We start from the raw sequence: 6,082 nt of genomic DNA on the forward strand, positions 1-6,082 counted from the left end.
CAGGACCGTGTTCTTCCGACAGCAAGCAGATCAGTGCAGGTGGTGCCGTTCACAAGAAGCTCTTTGCTTTCTCCTCCTGCCCAGTACACTGATTTACCACCTGTTTATCATCTTTCATCAGCAGCTGGCTTCCAGGCCATGCTCTCAGAAGAGCTATTTTCTTGTGAAGTTTTGATTATGTTTCAGTTAAAATCTGGTGCTAGGTCTCCTTTTCCTCACAGCCACAGAAATTACAGCTACTGGTGGCTGTTCCCTTACTTGTTGTACGATGTTTCTTCACAGAAGTGCAGCAGCATAAATCTCCCAGGCGAAACGATCTCTATCAGCTTCAAAAGCAGAGGCAAATCCCAACCAGACTGTACTTGGCATTTCTACCAGTCTTTCACACTAGCCAAGACGTTCTATGCACTGAGATTGCTGCCTTAATATTTGCTTTATCAAACTCAGGGGAAAAAAAAAAGACTCTTCCTACCTGAGGAAAGCTGAATCATCAATGACAAGAAACCTCCCACCCACCCAAAGAAAGAAATATCAGACCAAAAACTTTAATTGAATTGGAAGGGGGGGAATAACCTTCACTGGGGCTGCCAGAAGACTCAGAGGTCCATCTGCTTCACCCTTGTTTCTGTCTCCGGAGGGACGCCAAGGAGAGCACAACCAGCAATTCTGCGGAGTGCTGAGCAGCCCTGCCCGCCCTGGGCTTTGGTTATTGCAGCTGTGCTCACAAGTGCTTGCAAGTTCTCAGGAAACCTCTCAGACAAAATAATCTAGATGCAGAAAACTAAAGCACAAGAGATCCCTTGCCCTGTATACAACGTGGGAAGCTTCTCTGAAGGCGCTTTTATTGCGCATTATCGCTAGAATAAGCCACAGCGGGCAATTCATTTCTCACTAAAGTATAGAGGAGCGGAGGGGAATCGGCACAGACAGGTTAGGAAGAGGCACTTGGTGCCTTGGAAGTTCTTTCCTTGTTTGCACAGTCCCATTCACAGAGGGGCAGACATCACCTGCCCTCAGGCTTGGCCCCATCCAGAGCATTACAACAGGAGGGCAGGAGAAATACAGGAAAAGTATCCTGCACAGTGGCAACAAAAGAACAGGCGTAGTGAAAAGAAAGCGAGGAAAAACCAGACATATTGAGGAAAAAATTAGAAGAGGAAAGCCTAGAGCCAGTAGGGTTTGGCTTCTGTCTATGAATGGACAGAAAAAAAAAAAAAAAAGAAGGAAGAAACAGTTTCATTTTGTCTCAAAATGCAACACCCCTAATGTGCTAGAGACACGTGGGCGCAGGCAGCTCCACCAGTAATGTTTTCCCTGTTTTGATCCTTTTCAGGGCACTCAGTAACTTTCTTCAATCATTTGGACTCATGCCAGTCAGTGCCAGCCCACAGCACCCACCGCATGGAAGTGGTCCTGTTTGTTAGCTCATCACCGAGGGCGCAAGGGAATCAAACCCAAGAATATCTGCAGCGTGTAGCTCAAACAACAAGACACAAACTTCCATAGATACATCTCTAAAACAGGAATTAGAAACTCCAGATCGAGAGGGATTAAGCCCAGACCCTGTAGCTTACCTGCCCTTATTTCTCAACCCAGTGTCCCAGTAAATCAGCTTGGGGTCTCCCCTCTAACCCCAGGATATCAGCAAACCGCTGCACCCCCACCATCAGGATGGCACTTGGTTTCTCTCAACCGCTTCCACCCTTAGAAAAGAAGCCACAAAAAAACTTTGAAATGATATCAGAGTACCTGGTGCAGAGAGGAGCTGACGAGGTGCCACTGCCCAGCCTGGCTCCGCTGCGCATCACACGGGGCGCTCCCTGCTCTCAGATAAATGGATCTCCTGGCTCCTTTCCCTCCTCCCTGAGCTAAACATCACCATGCTGATTGCCAGCCACTGAGACATAGCCCTGGCCAACCCGCCCCCAGCACCCCCCCAGCACGGCAGAGCGCTGAGCTCAGGTGAAGAAGCTGCAGCTGCTGAGTACAACGTTCAGCTGGAAACAAAACACACTCACAAGGTGAAGCAGCCGCACGTCGGAGCGCACCAGAAGCCAGCAGCAGACAAAAACACGTTACAGCAGCTCTGCTTCCTATTTCCTTTTCCTTACGGATAATAAGAGTGGCAAAGGTCAGGGGATTTTTCGGGACAATTGCTCATCACCAGGCAGCTGAGGCTGGTGCAGGGTCAGCTGAGAACACTCAGGAGCCAGGGCCTAAAGCCCCGCTGGTTCCACCCTTTCCTACTGATTTCCTACTGGGTTACCAGCCGGGTGCAAGCATGACGGTGCAGAAGCTGGTTTATGAGAGGAGCTTTGGCGACAGCCACACCTGGCAGCGGGGAAGGACCAGCTGGGCGACGCAGCGTTGGGCTGTCAGAGCCCGGAGGCACTTTTGGGTCTGAATCTGGTAGCACCTGATGAAAGGTCTCTTGGAAACAAGCAAACTCTCATTGATTTTTTTCATGTTGCAGCACTACCGAGGCTCCTGGCCAAAATCAGCGTTGCGTGGCGTTGGTTTGTGTGCAGAGATGAGGTGTGGGGGGGTCTAACAGCCTGGGGGAGAGAAAGCAGAGGTACTGTAGGAGCAAGAATTAACAGCCAAGCCCTGGACACGTGTCGCGCCACCAGGAGAACAGCTTTCCTCCCCCTGGCGCTGTTGTGCACTATGATCCCAAATCAGCGGCACCATCCGTGGTGGCCCCCGGGCACCGTGATGGAACCAGCACTGATTAAAGACCCAAACTGCAGAAGCAGCGATATAGGGATGAGGTGATGGGAGCGTGACTGAGGGTATCGCTCAGCCAGCTCCAGCCTGAGGGACTGCAACAAGTGTCTGAGCAGTTTTCTAATGGTCTGAAAGCTGCAAATTTTACAGGGTATTTGAGGTACAAGTTGGTGTCTGTTTAATATTAAAAGGACAGAGAAGTGGCACAGGGTTTGATAAAAGAAAGCTGGCAGAAGGGTCTGGCTAAAAGGAAGAGTGGGGAAAAGTTGGATGTAGGCAAAAGGAGACGGGGATTATTTCAGTGGCCAGAGCCCTGCATGGTGTAAATAGCTTACTCTAGCTTGTATTGCCTGTAGTCATAAACGAGGGGAAAAAAAAAACTGTAGAAAGAAAGGATGATAAATTCCCATTTGAAGACAAAATGCAACAGGAGTATCAAAGATTTAATTTAAAATAGCTAAAGTATGTCTTGGTCCAGAAATCCTTGGCGAGCAACTGGTGAAAAGGGCCTGAAGCCAACAACGGAGGCTCTGTTAGGAAATGGGAACTGAAGCAATATCTACTGATGGGAAAAGGGAAGTGGCCGGGATATTTCTCAGCTGGTTTCACATCCAGGCGCCTCCTTTCATGCGCAGCCACTCGGTACAATCAGTGGGAAAGGGAGAGGTCCGAGCCAGGCTGGGCATGGCCGAGGGTACCGGGGTGCCGATGGAAACACCGTCGTGGGGGAACGGATTCACGGGGCGTTTCTTGTTTGAGACCCCATTTTCCCTCTTGTGCAAAAACTGCAATAGGGAAAGTAACCTCTCAGCTGCAAAGTCTGGCTTACCGCTGCCAGACTTGACTTGGTTTGTACCCAACAGAGAAAATACCAAAAACAAAAGGGTCTGTTACTTGTGCTCCGTTTTAAGGACTATTTTGGTGGAGCAAATGACCGCGCAACAACAGCGGCAAAGTGCAGAGGAAAGAGCGTTGCGGGTCCAGGTGACACGTTGCAGTTTGGTGCCCAAACGCAGACGGGTGCCAGGAAGGTTTAACCAAGTGCTGGTGCAAATGGAGAGCCCTGCACTCCTACCCAGCAGCTCAGCTCCCCTGCCTGCGGTACCTGACGCACACCTGAAGCACCAGGAGTTGCTCTGGGATCTGGATGCACGCCGGCTTTGCACGTGGGGTCACAGGACACCCCCAGAATAACGTAACCCCAGGCTGTGAGCAGGGACACTTGCACTTGCCATGGTAGTAGCATCTGTATCACCTCCCTCTAAACAAGCAGTTGTGTGAGTTTATTTTAGAACAGCCAGGCACATGGGAGGGTTTATGTTTCTTTCTTATATTTACATACAAATAAAACACAGAAATACATCCCGGCGCCACCACAACGGACCGTGTGCATGGAGCCAGCATCCAACCGCCCCGGCCGCACCCAGCGAGATGGGGCTCAGTTTAATTTCTGGCATAACTCTACCACACAGCAACTCCCTACCTCTCCCTACTGTAACTCGCAGCGATGTACGTCGTTTAAAAACGCGTCTGGAGAGGCTCTTTTGTTGCAAGTGTTCCTTCAGCACCAACATGTAGCTCGTATCCTCACCTATCAGCTGTTTCAACTCAATCTGCTTTGGCTTTTGGCGACGGAGTTTTAATGAGGTTAAAGTAAAACCTCTCAAAGGCTGAGGAGGGGGGAAAAAAAAATCTTTGCGTTTTGGAAAGAAACGGGTGTCAAGAGCAGTTGTGCGGCTGAGGGCACAGGCAGCGGGGAAGTGAGGTGCTGCTCTAGGATTTCGCAGCTCAGAGCCTGTAGCTGACGGGGATCCTGAGCTGGGGGCGTCCACCCCGAGCAGCCCTGGGCTCTGCGCCCGGTTAAGATATTGCTCTCCCCCTAAAGAGCGATCTGCGGTCTCCAGCTCCAGCAGGTAACGTGGAATTTGGAGGGCAAAGGAGAAAAGCAGAGACGCGGGGTTACGCAATTCTCAGCAGAACGCAGCGGGTTTGCACCCGCCGGCGGCTGCCGGGGGGATGGAGGAGGAGTGCGAGCGAAGGCTGAGCGTGACCCCCCCGGCTGGTGGTGTGGCCCCGTCTTAAAACGCGTAACAAGGACGATGTCATTTACCATTTTTTTCACAGTCTCTTATCGGAGTCATTTAGAAACAGCAGCAGAGGCTGGTGAAGCAGCAGCGGTGCGATGACTGAACTTGCGCTCACCTCTAAGCAGCCTGGGAAATACTAACCACAAACTTGAAGTGAATATATCTAAGGCCACAGGGTTGGGTTGGTTTTTTTTTTTTTTTTTTTTTTTTTTTTTTTTTTTTTTTTTTTTTTTTTTTTTTTTTTTTTTTTTTTTAGCTCATCAGCCATGCTACTTTATAAAGGCATCAGTAATGCTGCAGAAAAGAAGAACTGAAAATTCCAGAGGTGCATTTTATGCAGTATGAAATATGGTCTTCACCAGTTTCATATCTTAAATTTGGCTTTTGCTGCATTCCAGTATAATAGTCGGCTCGAAAGGAGCTCTATAATGGCATAGACGAACAAATACGTTACGCATAGAAAAGAGTAATGAATCCTGCCAACATCTTTGAGGAAATTTAAATTTGAAATCTGAACTAAAATAGGTATCTTCAGAGATATTTTTTTCCCCCCCAAGCCTGTTTTCTTTAAACTCCTATTTAACACCCTTAATTTAATTTTCAGTGCGGCAGATGTTACTTACCAAATACTTTCTAAATAATACCCGACTAGTGTATAGTACTGGATTTTAGGTCGAGAAATCTATATGGAGTTGCACAGTTAGTTAAGTGAGGACCCAATGACTTGTGTGAGATAAAACTGGTCCCTGTTTCAAACTTCCTGCAAGAAGTCTGACAAACCCAAAAGATTAGGTTTTTTTTTAAGATACAATATGCATATTTGTTCGGCCATGTCCCCACGTGCCTGTGGGAATACGAGCTCTACATTTCTAATACATTCAAAAGCCCAATTTCTAATGAACCAGGTGGTTCCAGGAAGGCGAAGAGACCTCCTGAAGAGAGGGATTAAAGTGGGATGAGTTAGTTCAGCACAGATTGGTCTTTATTTTGCGTTAGGCAGAGGAAGCCCTTGCTGGGGGCCCCAGCTTTTGAGCCTTTGGCCACTGAAATGCAGAGATGGTCTGATAATGATCTTGGTAGGGTCAGAGTCTGAATGTCAGTGAAGACAAATCGAGCGGTAACAGATGCGCGAGCAAGGTCAAACCCCCCCGACAGAGAGACGATGTAAGGTGGAAACTGTCCTTCAACCCCGCCACAACACAGCGGAGTTCCATCGAGAGGTCAGCTGGTTCCATCGAAAAATGAACCCACTTCTCTGGAAGTGACCT

Source organism: Athene cunicularia (genome assembly GCF_003259725.1).
Source record: "Athene cunicularia isolate RWA chromosome 13 unlocalized genomic scaffold, athCun1 chr13_part1, whole genome shotgun sequence".
In the NCBI taxonomy this organism is placed as follows: domain Eukaryota; kingdom Metazoa; phylum Chordata; class Aves; order Strigiformes; family Strigidae; genus Athene; species Athene cunicularia.